This window comes from Ovis aries, chromosome 7 (genome assembly GCF_016772045.2).
Source record: "Ovis aries strain OAR_USU_Benz2616 breed Rambouillet chromosome 7, ARS-UI_Ramb_v3.0, whole genome shotgun sequence".
Taxonomy (NCBI): domain Eukaryota; kingdom Metazoa; phylum Chordata; class Mammalia; order Artiodactyla; family Bovidae; genus Ovis; species Ovis aries.
The window spans coordinates 30,035,004-30,056,182 of NC_056060.1; positions in this window are offsets into that span (position 1 = coordinate 30,035,004).

A 21,179-nucleotide genomic window follows, 5' to 3' on the forward strand; every position below is an offset into this window, starting at 1 on the left:
TGATTATTTAACTTATATGCAGAGTACATCATGAGAAATGCTAGGCTGGATGAATCACAAGCTGGAATCAAGATCACTGAAAGAAATATCAACAACCTCAGTTATGCAGATGATACTACTCTAATGGCAGAAAGCTATGAAGAACTAAAGAGCCTCTTGATGAGAGTGAAAGAGGAGAGTGAAAAAGCTGGCTTAAATCTCAACATTCAAAAAACTAAGATAAGGTCCCATCACTTCAAGGCAAATAGATGTGGAAATAATGGGAACAGTGAGAGACTTTATTTTGGGGGGTTCCAAAATCACTGCAGATGGTGACTACAGCCATGAAATTAAAAGACACTTGCTCCTTGAAAGAAAAGCTATGATAAATCTAGACAGTCTGTTAAAAAGCAGTGACATCATTTTGCCAAAAAAAGTTCATACAGTCAAAGCTATGGTTTTTCCAGTAGCTTTTCTCACATCACGTACAGATGTAAGAGCTGAACTATAAAGAAGGGTAAGGGCTGAAGAATTGACACTTTTGAATTGTAGTGCTGGAGAAGACTCTTCAGAGTCCCTCAGACAGCAAGGAGATCAAACCAGTCAATCCTAAAGGAAATCAACCCTGAATATGCATTGGAAGGACCAATGCTGAAGCTAAAGCCTCAATACTATAGCCACCTGATGTGGAGAACTGACTTACTGGAAAAGAACTTGATGCTGGGAAAGATCGAGAGCAGGAGGAGATTGGGGTGACACAGGATGAGATGGTTGCATGGCATTTCTGACTCAATGGACATGAGTGAAGCAAACTCCAGGAGATAGTGAAGGACAGGAAGTCTGGGGTGCTGCAGTTCATAGGGTCGCAAAGAGTCAGACACTACTTAGTAACTGAACAACAACAAAAGAAAATGAGCAAGGAATGACAAAGAACCAACAGAAATAAGTTCAACCTTATTACAGTGAAAGTGGAAAGGAAAATTATAATGAAGTACCTCTATCAAATAATATTTGATATTTGATAGGATTTTTTAATGCTAATCCCTGGAAATCACTAGGATGTGAGCAGCAGCTACTCTCATATTTTATTCGTAGGAGTGTAAATTGTTATAGACTCTATGGAGGTTATAATGATCTTAAATTCTAACTGCATATCTGACAACATAATTATATTACTCTCAAATTAATCTGAAATCACCCTCTATGAAGGGCAAGCAGGAAAAATTTAGTAAAAACCCATACAATGATACATACTATGACTCAGCAAGTCATTGCTAGTATTTTGAGGATAGTCATGTGTAGTTGCTTATAATATACAAATATAAAAGGAGTATAATATAATGTAAAAATATAATAAGAAATTACTCGATCAGTTCAGTTCAGTTCAGTCGCTCAGTCGTGCCCGACTCTTTGCGACCCCATGAATCACAGCACACCAGGCCTCCCTGCATACAACTTAATTCTCTTTAGTCAATAAAATTATGAGAAAGAATTATGCGGCATGACATGACAAGTTGCTAAAAAATATTATTTCACAAAAGAAGATTTTTAGAACAGTTTTTGCTATATGATCCTATTTTTGCTTCAAAAAAAGGAATAAAACTTTTCAAAACATGGATAAGTGGTAGAGGAAGACTTATTTAGTAGTGATTATAATCATCATAATTTCTGTTGATGGTAGGCCAATGTTTATGTTTAAAATGAATTAAAATATGTTATTTGGCTCATCTGTATTTTCTAAATTTTCTCTAAGAGACATTACTTTTATCATCAATTATTATTTTTTAATAAAATTCTATTTAAAAGTATGTTCATTTTCTTGGACAAGTGTTTTGAATCATAATAAACAATAAGTTTAATGAAAATTAGATAAGAAGTCTAAGGAAAGCCTTCATGGAATATCTCATAGGATATAAATAGGCATATTTTAAAAGGAAATTAATTTCAATTTTCAAAAAATTAGAATTATATATCAGTGATCTTATTATAATCTTTTTTCTTCTCCCTATAACTGGCTTCTACCCTCATTGTGTTTTTTACTATATTCCTTACTACTATTATCTGCCCTTGGTTACCAATAATGGATTCAATTTCTTGACTGAGAAAAATGGTAAGAAGACAGTGGCCTTTTAAACTTGACTCCCCCCAGATTAGTTCCTTCACTCTTGTTCTTTTCATTAAACTTCTTGGAAGAACATGCCATACATTCGACTGACTTCTACAGTGTGTATGCCTTCTCAGTCCCTTGCAATCTGGCTTTAGTCCTGAATATTCTAATGCAACTTTTGTCACCAAGTTTACAAATGCTCTTCTAAATACCAAATACGTTCAAAAAACTCCAGGCCTCAAGGGAAAAGGTTTTCCCTTAAACATTTCAATTCCCCTCAAGCCCAAGCACAGTCTTTTCATCTGTGGTAAATCCACCTTTGGCACCAGGCATCATTTTAGTTACTAGAGATACAAATCAGTAACAGAGTAAGAAACAGAATGCATTCTGGCTCTCATAAAGTGTGTATTTAGCTATCATAACATCTCTTTGCTGTACCATAACTTTGTCAACAACGGTCCGTCTAGTCAAGGCTATGGTTTTTCCAGTGGCCATGTATGGATGTGAGAGTTGGACTATAAAGAAAACTGAGCACTGAAGAATTGATGCTTTTAAACTGTGGTGTTGGAGAAGACTCTTGAGAGTCCCTTAGACTGCAGGGAGATCAAACCAGTCCATCCTAAAGGAGATCAGTCTTGGGTGTTCATTGGTAGTACTGATGTTGAAGCTCAAACTCCAATACATTGGCCACCTGATGCGAAGAGCTGACTCATTTGAAAAGACTCTGATGCTGGGAAAGTTTGAGGGCTGGAGGAGAAGGGGACAACAGAGGATGAGATGGTTGGATGTCATCACTGACTCAATGGACATGGGTTTGGATGAACTCTGAGAGTTGGTGATGGACAGGGAGGCCTGGCGTGCTGTGGTTCACGGAGTCACAAAGAGTCGGTCGGACACGACTGAGCGAATGAACTGAACTGAACTAAACTGCTTTTACCTATTTTTTTCTGTCATTGAGAGGATTGAATGAGATAATGTATCAAAGTTCTTGGTACACAGTCTGTAATTCAAACTAAGAGCTTAATCAATAATAGCACACATCCAAACACTGTAGATACTATGACCCAGGGTGAATTTGCTTTTCAGAAAGTGAAAGTGTGTTTGTATTTCAAAAATATGTTTTACATTTGAAATCACAACTTATTGCCACCTTCATGATTGACTCTTCCATGTTTCAGTTTTAGATCTTGTCTATTCAAGGCTTTCCTATGTTTCAGCACAGAATTAGTTACTGGAGTCATAGAAATCAATAATAGGCAATGCTTGTCCTCAATGGGCTTACTGTCATGTTGATGATAAAAGTAGTCATAATGCAACTTAAGAAGCATAATTATAGTTCTTCATCTTACAGATATGAGCTTATGCTTAACCTTTTAAAATCAAATGAATTCCCAAACTCAGAAAAGCCATTGTATCAAAGCAAATAGGCATTGACACAATATGAGCTGAAGATTATACTTCACCCAGTATCTTCAAATAATATTTAGAAGAATTCAAGGTATAAACAAAAATAGATTTCTCAATATTCTAGCATAAGTGAATTTACCTCCCAAAAGAGCAAAAGAAGTTTTTATCAAGGATACTGGTTCAGCAACACTGAGAATTGATAGGCTCTTCACTAAAAAATTAGAATTTAGAAGATATACATGAAAAGACTATGAAAAAAATCACAAATACCAATGTGCATATTTGTGGGATTTGAGATATGTAGTTGATGCCTTTAGCTTTCTAAGGTTTTATAGAAACAGAATTGGGATTCTGTCTGCAGTGTCTGTATTCAGAGGAGACATTGCAACCCATTTAACATCTATAATAGGTGTGTATTTTGAGACCTGAATAGGTCTAAGAAACAAGTTTCTTTCCAGCTCAGTAGGTAGAATACTATTTATTCTAAAGAGAAGAGGGAATTTTTTCTTGAATCCTCATGACTATTTTTTATCTGGTCAGAAAAGTATCAATTATTTTCTGGGCCTAAGCCTGAAAATAAGTTTTTCTTCACACTCAAACTACCAGATTACAAGTGGACAAGCAAAACCATCATTTGGCAGATAAAACACTTTGGCAATATATCCATGTGTGTGGGGGTGGGGGGAGGGGGCATAGATGTATGTGAGTACATGCAAACATGCCCTAAATGACAAAGTCCCTGGGTCTTTTTTCTTTATATCCTCAGTGCTTTTCTCATAGTCAAGAAAAAAAAGTGAATCAACGGATCAGCAAATGAATAAATGAAAGGAGAATATGCAAGTGATGTGTATGGCCAGTGAGATACAGTTCTTCATCACTTTGTTACTGAAATAAACATGAACTGATTAAGCCACATGTGGGTTTCCTCATAAAAGCTAGAGGCCAAAGAGAGAGAGAGAACTAGGCTTTCCTGGTGGCTTAGACAGTAAAGAATCCACCTGCAATGCAGGAAAGCTGGGTTCAGTTCCTGGGTCAGGAACACTCCCCAGAGAAGGAAATGGCTACCCCCTCCAGTATTCTTGTCTGGAGAATTCCATGGATAGAGGAGACTGGCAGGCTACTGAGTCGGACATGACTGTGTTAGTCGGAGAGACTAAAACACACACAAAAAGAGAAGTAGAGAGACAGAGACTGAAGTTTAAAATGATTGTGTTGTTTCCAGGAGTTTTAACTTTGCAACACCGATTAAATCAGTGAACAGCCAGTGTTGAACAGCCAGTTTAATTCTGGATTAGTTTAAATATGGATACTATCATTGGTTTCTACCAGTACATTTGGAAAACAAGTATTTTTGTTGAATAAATTTTCTCATCTTTCCACATTTTTGAAACTTTCTCTCTTTTTCATACTTTTAACTTTGCACAGATAGGTAGGAAATTTTTAAATGCTTTTGTAAATCATAAACTTTTTTTTGCTATCACCTGTATAAATCAAAATTTTAAAAAACACACAAAATCACTGGCCATTAACTTAACAATGTCTACTGAAGTTAGTTTCAACTGATTATCATCATCAACTTAGAATTTTCCAGAAAGATTAGCTAAGAGTGAGGGTGAGGGTAGACAAAAAGATACGAAACACTATGAACAAGAAAAAAGTGGAAAATACTTTGGAGCTTTACAGAGCGCCCATCTTTATAGCATGGCTCAATTTTATGCATTAAAACATGTTTGGCCCATGGCCTCATCAAGGAGAAAGCAGTGGATCTTTAGCTTCCAGTCATAAACACTATGGAAGAGTCTCTCTGCTTATCTTCCAAGGATCATTATCACAAAAGCAGATGCTTCTTCAAAACTCAGATATCACAGGGGATTTTTAGGATTTACTTGCAAAATATAAGCAAGGGGATAGTCAGTTTGCAATTTCTCCCAAATCCAGTGAATTTAAATTTATTGAGTTCTGCATTTTAAGTCTATGAAGGTTGCTCGCAGCACTGTTTCTGTCCCTGTGAAGGCTACAGCTGTCACAAAGCTCCCATGACATGCCATTGTCTTCTGTTATCATCCTTGCTCAACAGCCTGTATTACTGCATCACAAACCACCTCCTTGGCTTGCCGACCTGGTCATCAGAAGAGGCACTGCTGCTTTAGCGTCACTTTTGAACCAAAAGGAAAGAGCAAAATGAGCCCTTCCACATGGATGTTTTGGCTTGGATACAGGACACCAGCTCAAATAAAATGTCACTGCAAATAGCACAAATCACTGTAAACAAATACTGCCTCCCCGCCTGGTGTAAAACATCCACAGATAAGGCTAAGACTATCAAATGCTGCTTTGGGACATGCTTTTGTCTCCTTCATCTTTAAGCTCAGAGCTCAATCCAATTATCCACAAATTTAGGTTCTGTTCCTGATTTATGTATACTAGGGTTGGAGGGTTGTTGTTTTAAAAATATTTTCGGTATGACAAGTTGAAAATTTTAGCTCGTAAGCTAAGATTACCTCAAAATAAATATGTTAAGTAAATCCACAAGATACAAATGCAAGGATTCTTGGCATACAAGAAAGTTAAAATATAATTTTTTCACAAGGAATTGACATTATTCATGATTCTTTACATTCTCACCATTTATTTTGAGAATGTCCAATTTGTGCATTTTTCATCAACTTATACTGTTAAGTATAAAGTGTTTCCCCCAAAAAAGGATTCCTGAAAGATTCTTGAAATTGCCTTCTGCAGTTTCCTTCCTCACTGGAGCTAACTATAAAATCCTTACACTGTGTAACTAAAATGCTAGATTCTTTCCATAATTCATATTGATTTTTGCATAAAAGGCCTATTCTGAGCTCAGAACTACATAATCAAACACAACCATCAGTTTCTGATGCTAAACAAAATTATCCCTTTGGGGGAATTTATTCACACCTTCTCTGGAGATAAAGGGGAAAATAATCTTCTCACTTCCTGAAACATTATAGCTTTACATTAGATAAAATAGACACCTCTATCTGGAGTCAATTTCCATGTCAGGTAAATCAAATAGTCATAGCTCCACAGTAAAGAACTAAATTTCATCTGTAAGTCAAATTTCTAGACAGTTCCTGAGGCTTTAAACCTTCAAATACCTAGAGAAGGAGGTGGTCGTGAAGGAGCTTATGAAAAGTGACATTTTTCCCAAGGAATTTTTATCTCCTATTAGCCAGATGCTGTCTCCTTCATGTTAGTTCCTCCCTAAAACAAATCAAGACTGCCAAATTAATCTTGGGAAGAATTTCTCTTTGTAGAAGGTGTAATCCCAAAACCCTATCACTTCCTCTCTTTCTCATCCAGTGTTGCTTTGGGAAGCAATACACAAGCTCATCTCCTCCCAGCCCCCTCACTTTGCCCCCACCTCACTGGAGACACCTACATTGCCTTTCCCCCTCTTCTTGGTACACCATGAACAGCTCTAACACTTGCTGTTGTCCCCTCTTCCTGAAAGTTTTGTCCTTGTACATTCAAATTGGGGTTTTGTCACACTGTCAAAGTTTCAACTCAGCTGTCCCTGTGCTAGGGACACCTTCTCTGATCACACATCAAAAGTGGCTTCATCAGGAATTTCATGTTTTATCCCTTTGGTTTCATTGACTTTGAAATAGTCATCACGATCTGAAACTAATTTGCCTGTTTCCTTGTTTATTATCTGGTTTCCCCATTTCCCACTGGAATAGAAGTTCTATGAGAACAGGGTTTTTACTTGTCCTCTGTTGTCTCCTGGGCTTTCCCTGGTGGCTCAGCAGTAAAGAACCTGCCTGCAGTGCATGAGAGGTAAGAGACACAGGTTCGATTCCTGCGTTGGGAAGATCCCCTGGAGCAGGGCATGGCAACCCACTCCAGTATTCTTGCCTGGAGAATCCCATGGACGGAGAAGTCTGGTGGGCTACAGTCCATAGGACTGCAAAGAGTGGGACACGACTGAGCACGCACACTATTACCTTTTAGGTCATGGTCAGTGCACAGTATATTTAACAGACCAGAGACAGAAGCAGAGTCCATTGTGTCTGAGAGAGAAATATTACATCCTTAGGCTCCTAAGTCTTCTCCCAACCCTCTCTGCTTTCTCACCTGCATCATGAATTTCCGTCTCTGAATTGTGCAACATCCTCAAACCACCTGCCTCACATTTAGTCTCCACACAATGAACACTAGGTCCCAACCATGCATTCCATTGCTTCTTTACCAAATTGACGTTCCCTGATTCTCCAAAGAATATTCCTTCTTTTCATGAAGCATACAGAGCCTGAAATGCAAGTTACTTAACCTGAATGCAGGCACCATGGCTCACAACTTCCAAATATGGCATCCAAACAGCCACGGAGACTTGTCTAAATGATATCATATCTCCCAGAGGCTGGATTTGGGTTTGTTAACTTTAAAATGAGAGGCAGGTTTAAAGATTAACAATTTGCTTGGATAAAGAAAAAGGGAAAAATATAATTAATCATTTGCCTGTCCCCCAACACTAGTTTACAAAACCATGGTGCAACTTTATTGAGCTCAAAATTGAAGGGTGGCAAGGTTAATATATAGCTTTAGACCTCACGGTTTCATTAACAAACACATTACAGGCTGTAAAGCTGAACTGACATTAATGCTAGGCCCAAACAAAGTAAATAATTACTGGCTTGGCAAATGAGGAAGTACTTGCAGAGTTTGTTTACATTGGGTTTTTGGAAAATTCATGTTGGCAACAAGTCAAATACAGTTTGACTAGTAATTGTGACAATTGCTCACAGATGCTGCTGGAAGAACAACAAAAGAATGGATTTATGGCTTTTCTCTCCCCCTACTTTTCCCCCTTTGTTGCCTTTTCTTTTTTTTTCCTTTACCATTTTGGATCAATAAAGAACTTGCAGCCACAAAGATAAGTGGCTTACATGGCAGATGGGCTTTGGAATGTTTAAAAATCTCATGTTGCATTTTGTCTCTTGGCCCTAGATTGGAAAAGACACAGCTGCATTCAAGCTGCAGTCATAAAATCTATGCTCCTTGAAAATGCTTATGGGTCCTCTCTATAGAACAGAGTTGAGATGAAGCCTGTGTAGAAATTTTCCAATAGAAAGAATGGGGTTTGTTTTGTGCTGGTGCACTGTTAATAAGACAGTGAGTTCTTAAGACCTAAGAAGAGAATTCTAGCTGAATAGGATCCATTTCATTTTCCCTAGGTTGACTAGAAAAGTATGAACAGGAATCAAGGAATAAAATAACTCACCAAACTGGAAAATGGTTCTGCAGAGCAATTGAGGTCTGTGATATATAATTTGAAACAATTTTTGCTTCCCTCATCAAAGATCAGTATTTTGCCAACTAAAAGCTCATACTTCACACACACACTCATGTACACACCACACACACGCACACACACACACACCTTAGTCCTTCTAAATACTTGAATCTAAATCTCTTTATTCCTGGAAGATAGAATTTCAATGACATGAGGTATAAATGCAAAGCCTGGATTTTTCTAATTCCATTTCTACTAACTTCAAGTAGTAAGAGCCAGAATATCCCAGGATCTTATAGTGCTTTACTGAATCATTCAACATGAGAAACTAAAGCCTTTATTATTATTTAAGTGCCTTATCTAGGTCCATAATCTTTGTGATATCAAAGCTATACCCATTGTCTATTCCAAAACATTGTTCCATCATTCTCTAAATCATGTTTCTCTTACTACTCCTTTGGGTGATCACTGCATAAAACTGAATAAAAGCAGATTTTCTGCTAAATAACTAAAGTAGAAAGGAATATATGCTCCAATAGGACTTCTTTTAACCATTTAAATACTGTGTTTATTTGTCAATAATATGCCCAATTCACATCATCCAAGTTTTCAGATTTTTATTACCTCTAATCTTGAAACTAAATATCACTTAGGGAAAAACAAAAACAAAAAAACCCTTACTGTGACACCAAATTTTAGTTGAAACCCCAATAGCTATATAATTTTAAACTCTAAAATTTCCTATCATCTCCCAACTTTATTATTGCCTGGACTTCTCTGACAGTAGAATTTGGAGATCCCAGGCAGGATCCTTGACTCATGTCTGGATCATCACTGGCCAGTAGCACAAGGCCAGTGATAAAACTCTGATGTCCCTGAATAAACTTAATCTAAGTATTACCAGTGAAACTTTCTGATACACTTCTTAATTCTAGGCTAACTATCAAGAGTAATGATTCAGGGTAACATTCTACTAAAGAATGTGGCATACATGAGTAGGATCATTACATGCTGTGCTGTGCTAAGTCACTTCAGTCGTGTCCGACTTTGCTATCCTGTGGCCTGTAGTCCATCAGGCATCTCTGTGCATGGGATTCTCCAGGAAAGAATACTGGCGTGGGTTGCCATGCCCTCCTCCAGGGGATCTTCCCAAGCCAGGGATCAAATCCGAGTCTCTTATGTCTCCTGTATTGGCAGGCAGGTTCCCACTAGCGCCAACTGGGAAGCCCCTTGGATCACTATAACAGCCTCTAGCTTGTTTGCCTCTAACTTTTCACTTTTCAAATTTTTCTCCCACATTACAGTCAGCCCCAGATTTGATCATGCTGTGCCACTGCTTAGAATTCATTGAGAGTATCTTACTGACTACAGAATAACGTCCACATGCCCACACACGTCTTTGAATGCTGACACAGTCTAACCTTGACTTGGTTTTAGCTATCTCCAACCCTACCCCATTGTCATCCTGCTAGATGTTCCCTTCAGCTAAGCTTGGCATTTTCTTAAGAAACACTGCATTTTGCCTGACTGAAGATGCAAGCAAGTGAGAAATTGCTCTTGTAGGTTCTTGTAGGCTCTTTTAGGTTTCTTTAACCATTGGCCTCTTTTGCTATCACAAAAAAATATATTCTTTTACTCAAGACCTAGTAGGCTACATTAAAGATTTTAAACACTTTTCCAATAAAATTTTTGGAATTTTAAATTTGTGCTTATATCATAAGGCCAGATCATATTTTTTTTTAAATAGCAGTTTACACAAATTTGGAAAGTTCACTGATTCAATCTTATCTGCTGTCTGATCAAATCAATAGTTTAAGCAATGATGGCACTAGAAAATAGAATTCAATATATACAGATATAGATACAAAATTATATAGATATAAATTTCAGCCATATAGTCATAGAATGTTACCTGTCTCTCAGGGTAATGTTTGTTAAGTTATAAAACTGACTCATTGACTGCTCTAAAGTTATACTGTTGAATAACTTAAATGGAGAAAATTAGAACTACAACCACAGCCAAAAATGGATGCATTAGAGGTGAGTTTGCAAGAAGTAAAAAAGAAATAGAAAGCAGTTATAAGGGGAGGACTTAAATTAGGTATGAATGGTTTGCACTATTGATTAAAGCATTTTAAAAATCAATAAAAGAACACTTTGCACCAAGTACCTTTCAGGACCTTAGGAAAGACCATTTCATTCAGTTCAAAGGTTAGAAGCCTTTGCCTTAACAGGTAAAGAATGTGGCTCCATCTCCAAGTCTAAAATCAAGTGTTAATGGTTTGCTCTAGTAAATTTTTTAAGAAGCAAGCTATGTTCAAAAAATGCAGTATCTAATATAAAGATTGTATTCTTTCATTATATCTATTTTATTATATTTATCATATCTTCTATCATATTATATGCTCTTTAAGGGACTTCTAGATTACATAAATCCAAAATTTAATATTATATCCCTTATACAAAGTGGGCTTCCCCGGTGGCTCAGCTGGTAAAGAATCTGCCTGCAATATGGGAGACCTGGGTTCAATACCTGGGTTGGAAAAGACCCCCTCGAGAAGGGAATGGCAACCCACTCCAGTATTCTGGCCTGGAGAATTCCATGAACTGAATAGTCCATGGGATCACAGAGTTGGACACGACTGAGAGACTTTCACGTTTACTTTATACAAAGTAGGCTAACCATGCATATTTTGAGTTGGACCATATGCATTCAAGAAGCCTTAGCCCTTCTCAGACTTTCTGTTTCTCAGTTATCAGGCGTTTCCCCCTTAACAAATAACTTTCAGAAATGAACTACACTTTGGTGTTATCAGGCCATAAGCCTATCACAAATGCAAATCACTAGGAACAGGGGACTGGACGTCTCTGATTGGCTACCTGGTCCTGAGCCCATCTTTAGAATGGTAATGGTGATTGTTGTATATCCACCAAGCTGACAAGGGGTTGTGGGAACCCATTTGTGATAACCCTACCACATCTATTTAATAATAAACAAACCAAGGACAAGAACTTTAACTGCTTCCTTTTCAATTTCCTACAAAGTACATTTAAAACACACTCTCCTGATCATAGATTTAGCTTAAATAAGTCATTACCAGGACTGGCCTTAATATAAGCAGATACTGTTGGGTTAATAAAAAGAAGGATCAGGGGAAAGCAGTAGCAGAAGCTTGTTGCCCAAAATCCATTCTGAAAGCTAGTTACATAGCTGTGAAGACTATTAAAATGGGGTCTTGCCTGTTATCTAATTTTAGTTAAGACCCTAGAGTCAAGAAATCTAAGCACTTTCTAGTCTAAAATAATATGCTGGGACTTTCTAGGCATCCACTGAAGAAGAAAGCTGGTGAACCCTAGGCATCAACCACTCCAGGAAAAGCCTGTACCTCCAGTTTGATGAGGCAAGATGATGGTTGATTCCCTTGGTAAGATGTGACCTCAAAGAAGACTTGTGTGGTCTTGGACTCTGGCTAAGATGAACATCTACAGAGAAAAGTGAATTCAACAAATAAAATCTGTGGGAGCAGTCTTCTAGAAGTCAGATATCAAATCATAAGCAGACACCCAAAGGATGTTGCACCAATGAATCCTGTGAGGACCCTGTAAGAAGTCTCAGGAAATGTGTGAAAGTATGCAAGTGTGTATGTGATCTCCAAAGAGACTCATGAAAGAAGATAAGAATTTGAACATTCAGTGACCCAGAAGGCACCAATGTCAGTCGATCAAATACACCAGTCAAACAAGACACTTTCTGTTTCAGACCTTTGTCTCTATCCTCATTCCCAAACCTTGGTAAAGGCAGCAGAGTCATCGAGTATTGGTAAGAATGGACAGAAAGGTGAGCGTGTGTGTGCTTAGTCAGTCATGTCCGACTCTCTGCAGTCCCATGAGTGAAAGGGGTTGGGCATAATTAAAACCTATTCTGTGTCCATCTTTGGCTGCAAAGAATATAATCAATCTGATTTCACTGTTGACCATCTGGTGATGTCCATGTGTAGAGCAAAATCAGATTGATTATATTCTTTGCAGCCAAAGATGGAGAAGCTCTATACAGTCAACAAAAACAAGACCAGGAGCTGACTGTGGCTCACATCATGAACTCCTTATTGCCAAATTCAGACTTAAATTGAAGAAAGTAGGAAAACCGCTAGACCATTCAGGTATGACCTAAATCAAATCCCTTATGATTATACAGTGGAAGTGAGAAATAGATTTAAGGGACTAGATCTGATAGATAGAGTGCCTGATGAACTATGGAATGAGGTTCGTGACATTGTACAGGAGATAGGGATGAAGACCATCCCCATGGAAAAGAAATGCAAAAAAGCAAAATGGCTGTCTGGGGAGGCCTTACAAGTAGCTGTGAAAAGAAGAGAGGCAAAAAGCAAAGGAGAAAAGGAAAGATATAAGCATCTGAATGCAGAGTTCCAAATAGCAAGAAGAGATAAGAAAGCCTTCCTCAGCGATCAATGCAAAGAAATAGAGGAAAAGAACAGAATGGGAAAGACTAGAGATCTCTTCAAGAAAATTAGAGGTACCAAGGGAACATTTCATGCAAAGATGGGCTCGATAAAGGACAGAAATGTTATGGACCTAACAGAAGCAGAAAATATTAAAAAGAGGTGGCAAGAATACACGGAAGAACTGTACAAAAAAGATCTTCATGACCCAGATAATCATGATGATGTGATCACTCATCTAGAGCCAGACATCTTGGAATGTGAAGCTAAGTGGGCCTTAGAAAGCATCACTACGAACAAAGCTAGTAGAGGTGATGGAATTCCAGTTGAGCTGTTTGAAATCCTGAAAGATGATGCTGTGAAAGTGCTGCTCTCTATATGCCAACAAGTTTGGAGAACTCAGCAGTGGCCACAGGACTGGAAAAGGTCAGTTTTCATTCCAATCCCAAAGAAAGGCAATGCCAGAATGCTCAAACTACTGCACAATTGCACTCATCTCGCATGCTAGTAAAGTAACGCACAAAATTCTCCAAGCCAGACTTCAGCAATATGTGAACCATGAACTCCCTGATGTTCAAGCTGGTTTTAGAAAAGGCAGAGGAACGAGAGATCAAATTGCCAACATCCACTGGATGATGGAAAAAGCAACAAAGTTCCAGAAAAACATCTATTTCTGCTTCATTGACTATGCCAAAGCCTTTGACTGTGTGGATCACAATAAACTGTGGAAAATTCTGAAAGAGATGGGAATACAGACCACCTGACTTGCCTCTTGAGAAATCTATATGCAAGTCAGGAGTCAACAGTTAGAACTGGACTTGGAACAACAGACTGGTTCCAAATAGGAAAAGGAGTATGTCAAGGCTGTATACTGTCACCCTGCTTATTTAACTTATATGCAGAGTACATCATGAGAAAGGCAGGACTGGAAGAAACACAAGCTGGAATCAAGACTGCTGGGAGAAATAGCAATAACCTCAGATATGCAGATGACACCACCCTTATGGCAGCAAGTGAAGAGGAGCTAAAAGCCTCCTGATGAAAGTGAAAGAGGAGAGTGAAAAAGTTGGCCTAAAGCTCAACATTCAGAAAACGAAGATCATGGCATCTGGTCCCATCACTTCATGGGAAATAGACGGGAAACAGTAGAAACAGTGTCAGACTTTATTTTGGGGGGCTCCAAAATCACTGCAGATGGTGACTGCAGCCATGAAATTAAAAGACGCTTACTCCTTGGAAGAAAAGTTATGACCAACCTAGATAGTATATTCAAAAGCAGAGACATTACTTTGCCGACTAAGGTCCGTCTAGTTAGTGCTTCCCTGGTGGCTCAGAGGTTAAAGCATCTCCCTGCAATGCGGGAGACCTGGGTTCAATCCCTGGTTCCGGAAGATCCCCTGGAGAAGGAAATGGCAATCCACTCCAGTATCTTGCCTGGAGAATCCCATGGACGGAGAAGCCTAGTAGGTTACAGTCCATGGGGTTGCAAAGAGTCGGACACAACTGAGCGACTTCACCACCACCACCAGTCAAGGCTATGGCTTTTCCTGTGGTCATGTATGGATGTGAGAGTTGGACTGTGAAGAAGGCTGAGAGCCAAAGAATTGATGCTTTTGAACTGCGGTGTTGGAGAAGACTCTTGAGAGTCCCTTGGACTGCAAGGAGATCCAACCAGTCCATTCTGAAGGAGATCAGTCCTGGGATTTCTTTGGAAGGAACGATGCTGAAGCTGAAGCTCCAGTACTTTGGACACCTCATGCGAAGAGTTGACTCATTGGAAAAGACTCTGATGCTGGGAGGGTTTGGGGGCAGGAGGAGAAAGGGATGACCCAGGATGAGATGGCTGGATGGCATCACGGACTCGATGGATGTGAGTCTGAGTGAACTCCGGGAGATGGTGATGGACAGGGAGGCCTGGTGTGCTGTGATTCATGGGGTCACAAAGAGTCGGACACCACTGAGTGACTGAACTAAACTGAACTGATTCTGTGTCCAGCCTGAACTGAAGAGGCAGGGAGTCAAAACTCCCTTAATTTGCATCCAATTTGGTTGTTTAGCATGAGTGTGGACTATACTTTCTATTAATTAAATAAAGCATGTGTTTATTAATATCTGAGAGTGACCAGAAAAGCTAGACAATCTGCAAAGATAACTCAGGTAGGGAAAAAGTGAATAAACATAACACTGAATGATGTAGAGGAAAATAACGTTTTTATAACTTCATCTCTAACAGACCAGTTCCATAAACTTATATTTATCTCTTAGCTTGGCCTAGTGTTTAAAAAGTACTGTTAAAAAGTCATGTGTGTTATCTATGCTGTGTCATCGTACCTGAATTGTTAGGACTTCATAAGTTGTAAAAGATATCCTCTTCAAACTAAGTTTTAAAAGAAGAGAATGACCCATATAAGTTAAATGGTTTCAGGTAGAAGTGGATCCGGGGGCTTAAATGAATCATCAGTACTCTCTTCATCTCTGCTTTTTTTTTTTTTTCAAACATGGGTAAATTTTTATATATATCAAAATTTTCCATTACACAGTTTAAAAAAAGATAATAAGATACAAGAAGAAGGAGGAAGAAGTGATGGGGAGGGGGAAATTGACAGGGAAAAGGAGAAGGAGAATAAATTAAGTCCTAGGTTTTTGCTTGAGCAATTGAGTAACTGATTGTGCCATTACTGAGCTGGTGAGAGGAATGGGCAGATAGTTAAACAAGAGGTTTTGCACAGAAAGAATTCAGTGAGAGACAAAGTGATAGGTAAGTGGATTTATTCAAATACAGAAAGAATGACACTCCACAGACAGAGTGTGAGCCACTGCAGAGGGTGAGTGCGGCAGCTTCATTTCTGTTTTTTTATCACTGTTTTTTTTTTTTTTTCTCTTCTCCTTCAGATGTGTTTCCACCTTACAACCTTGCATCTGTTACTCTCCTAACAATACATATCAAATACTAGAGAATTTTTTTTCCCATATGCCTATCACTAATACAATCATTAGGAACAGGGGACTGGAGGTTTCTGATTGGCCACGTGGTTCTCTGTCCGCCTCTAAGATGATGGTGGTACTGGTGGCAACATGATCCCCATCCCAACCATGGCCACAGTGGGTTGTGGAGAAATGGTTACTCAGAAGAAAATAAAAGTGATTGCTGTAATCAGAGAGGAAGGGTGGTGAAACAACAGAGGTCTCTTACAATCATCCAAGCTTATTAGTGTTTATTAGAGTGGATGGCTAGCCAGCTGTGGGTCTAGTTTTAAGCTTGGATTTCTGCCCTCAATGAGTAGAAATATCTAGGTGGAAAATAGAAGAAAAGATTATAACAAAATTCCTGCATTTTTATGTTCCATAATGATTTTTAAAATAGGTTCACAATTTACACACTTCCCTTCTAGAAGTAAAACCTACCTCCTTCCTCTTAAATGTAGGCTGGACTTCATGACTTGCTTTCAATGAATAATATTGTGAAACCACGAAAGTGATGCTATTTCACTTCTGAGGCTAGATCATAAAAATAATAGCTTCTGCAAGGCCCTCTCTCTTGGATCGCTCACTCCAGAGGAAGTCAGCTGCAGTGTCACAAGTACTCGGGAATGTTGTAAGAAGATTCATGTCTGATCCTCTCTGAGTTGAAGCCTCTGCTAGTAGTCAACAACATCTTGCCAACCAACCTGTAAGAAGCTGATCCATTCAGTCAAGCTTTCACAAGACTGCAACATGACGATCTGAGAATATCAAGACTAAACTTCCCAAGGGACTCCATACTCTACTCATCCACCTAAACCACTCCCAAAGTTCTGACCCATAGAAACTGTGAGAATAATAAAGGTTTATTATCATTCTAAGCCACTAAGTTTGGGGGGTCATTTGTTATGTAGCAATAGTTAAATAACACGTGTCTACTGAGATGATAATAGATGCTCAAATGCATGTGTTTAAACATGTACAACAGCTATCTTTGCTATGGGACTTCTCAGAACCTCAATATGCTAATATAACTGTGTATTTCCAGAGAGACAGAGACAGACATAGTATGCAATTTCTCAAATTTCTTTGTAAATGCCTTTCTTTTTGAAACACCTAGTAATATCTCCAAAACTCTTATGTTCCTAGCACATTTGAAAAACACTAGGCTAGAAGCATATATTAGAGAAGATGAACAAGAGATTTTTTTCCTTTTTTGCTTCTTAAAGAGCAACTTAGCATCTTAGGCAGAATCTGAAAAATAGATTTAATAGGGCCAGGATTAAAGAGAGGCAAGTGAGGTACTCACCTCAGGAGCAAAATTTAAAGAAAGGTTAGTGATCAAAATCAATAGTTTTAAATAATATATTTAAATGAAAAATAAACCCCCACAGTGAACAAAATATCAAAATTTTAAATAAAGACAGGTGTTCTATTTATTTTATGACCCTGCATTACTGTGTAGTGATTTACGATTAGTCTGATTTCTGGCCCATGGCAGTGATCATGATCCCCTCCAGGCAGGTTTATAAGGGTTAACCATGGGCAAAGAGATTAGCTAGAGTTTAAAATTTTCTCCTAAAGTTGATGCTGCAGATAGGCACATTTAATTCTGGAGTCTCTTAAGCAGGATTCATGATATTATCCAGAGTCCCTGAGAAAAGGGCATATAAGACAATGAGTTGTGATGCAAGGGAAATATCCAGAGCCACTAAAGAAATGGAGCCTAATCAGCAGAACTGAACACACTGTGGACCATCCTGGGCAGCACAAATGTATAAAATTCCTAGGAAGGATAAGGAGAGATGAGATGCTTGTGCTCAATTCTGTCAGACTCTTTGAGACCCCATGGACTAGCCCACCAGGCATTTTCCAGGCAAGAATACTGGAGTAATTTGCCATTTCCTTCTCCAGGGGATCTTCCCAACCCAGGGATCAAACCCAGGTCTCTTGCATCTCCTGCATTGGCAGGTTGGTTCTTTACCACTAGGCAACTCCAAAGAAAGATAGAGGAACATAGGGGAAAACAATTTTGCCCAGTCATAGTTTTGCCTATGGTCTTCTATGTTAATTCGTTCAACTGCAATGGTAGATTTTCCTCTATTTGTTTGTTAATTCACAAACTGAAATTTTCTACACTGAGATTTTTAACATGTTTTTCAAATATTTGTCTTTTTCTTTCCTTTCTTACATTTCGTTTGTAGAGGCTGGAATGCATTTCACACAAAGAAATTAAGAATAAATTGGTTACTCACTTGTTTTCCAGATTGGAAAAAAAATGCATTTTTATAATATAAAAGGATCTTTTCAAAACCACCTCCCAGATATAAATTACATCTGCTGGATCCTGTTGCTATGTGGTTGATAAAACAGAAACTGATTTTCCTAAAAATGGTGGCATCTCTTCAGATGCTAGTTCCCTAATTCCCAAAGCAGCACAGTATGTCTGAATGTTAATTTGACTTATTTTAGATCTGTTTAGTCAGCCCTTAAAAATTTCCTCATTGGTGAACACTGCATAGTGAAGCATAGGATTCCTTGGCCTACCTTTTCTCTTTTTCAAATTGAAGGAAGCCTGAGCATGGTGACAAAAAGAGGTTTAATGCAGTTCATGCTGCAAATAACAGGACATATACTCTTCCAGCACATTCTGGCCTCCTCTACAGCCACTCAGCACTGCGGCATCTAATTTTTCATCTTTACCATATGGAACAAATCTCTTTTCAAGCAAATGTCAAATCTATAATAATTAGCAGTGCTGTTCATTTCTTCTTCCAACCCATACTGACCTCTTGCTGGCTAGATTGAGAACTAGTTCTAATGTCAGGTGTTTGCGAAAGCATCTCAGCTTTTCTTATTCTCTTTGATCATGCTTTTTTAAATTTCATAATAGGAATGCTTCTGTAACTCGGGAACTGACAACATTTTTCTGTAAAGGGCCGCAAAATAAAAATGTAAGCTTTTGTGTTCATATGGCATCTGCAATAAGACTCAACCCTGCCAATGTCATGCAAAAGCAGTAATGGATACAATTAAATGAATGGGTGTGGCTGTGTTCCTAACACAGCAAAATAGGCAGAGAAGGTGGATTCAGTCCCTGGGCTGCAGTGTACTGACCCTGCTATACTTTATGGCCCTGAACTTGGATAAAATGAAGAGGCTCATGGGAAGAATTCTCTTTTACAATTTTCTATTCTGTACCAAAAACTGATTTTTAACAAGGAGATGACCATCTAAGGAGCTGCTAGACACTGAGGAAAGAATTTGCTTTTATCTTCTTTTAAGGCAAGCTCTATAGTCTGCCTGATGTGAATCACCCACAAGTGAATGTTTAGTTGTCATTTTTTAGTATGATACCTTCTAGTTCTCTCGGTAAGAAGAGTAAGCCAGAGGCAGAAAAAATTGTAAAGACTCATTCAATTGAAAACTTGAGATGAGTTGCAATTGGCAAAATGGCTAATAAAATAATAAAGCATCCTAAAACATAAGATCAAGAGACTGGTAAGTGATAGTCCCTCTTGACTAGGAATTTATATCTGCTTTGTTTTTCATTCAGTCCCAGGTGTCAAGAGTTTGAATATCATTGACAAACTAAAACAGGTTTGGAAAAGAATAAAAGAAGTTCAATTACTTGAAATCATCTTGTATGCGGAACAAAGAAAACCAGGTTGTTTAGTCAACAGAAGAGAAGATTCACAGGGAAAACAGTCCTTTTCTTCATATATTTGAAGGGTTGAATTTAGAATAGGGAGTACATTTCCTTAGTATGATTTCAGAGGCTTTAAAAACCAAAATGAGAAATTTTTAAGAAAAGTCTCAGCTAAATTTTTAATAAGAGTTTTCTAAGAAAATTGAGGATGAAAATGACTATGTTGAAAATGGTGGAATTTCTTCTTTTTAACTAGAATATGGTAGACACGTTGTGGAGGAAATTCATTAATCAGATGGGCCATTTGAACAGGTCAATGATTCCTACTCTAAGTTTATAGACAAGGAATATATACACACAGATATACTTTTAAAAAATAAGAAACTTAAAACCTGCTTACTAACTTTTTATAATGCCAAGGACCTTCAAACCAAAACTGATGATCAGTATAATTTCATAAAATAAACTATATTTTAAATAAAAACATAAGCAGACATAATAATAAAATTAAAGCCAGTCTTCAAAAGTAAACAAAAAAAAATGTTTTTTTAAGGATAGTTCCTAACTTCCTCAGATAAAATAGCTAGTTAAGTCAAGAAACAACATGGGTTTTAATTTCCTCACTTTGGTACAGTAATGGCAAAACCTCTGTCCTGAATAGCATCAGTCCCTTGATTACCATCTAGGAATTACTGAACATTCATAGTTCTTTCCAATACTAAGACTTTGAACTTCTGAGTGTATCTGACAATACCAAAATAAGAACTGGGTTCTTCTTCCATGCACATAGTAGTGACTTAATAAAAGTAAATTTACTTTTAAAATGCTCTGCAATGTGAGATTATTCTAAATTATTTCATCTACACACAAGTGGAGACATGCTATACCATGGTACATGCTACAAAGCAGAGCTTTTAAGTGCTTTGCTATCCTTGTAATAGAACTAAAATACAAAACACCACAACTTGATAAACAAATAATAGTTACAACTAGTTATTGTGGATTAAAGTATGTCCCCTTCTTCCCTCACCTCTCAAAAAAAAAAAAAAACCTAGCAAACTAATGCAATAGTCTTGATAATTTCAAAGACAAAAAGAAAACTCCATTGGTAATATGAAATGAACAATAGGCTTATCCAGGAAATTTTCTAAAAATACTTAGCATTTTAAGATAACGTAACCACTTATATTCTCAACTAAAATTCTAACAAGTTACAAGTAATGTTCAGAAGACTGGTCCCTTTGTAAAACTCTGTCTCAAGCAATTCTGTTCCTTTCCTCCAGTTTTTCTTGAAACATATATTGTAATATTCTTTGTACAAATGATTTTGTGAAACATTATTGTGAACTCATT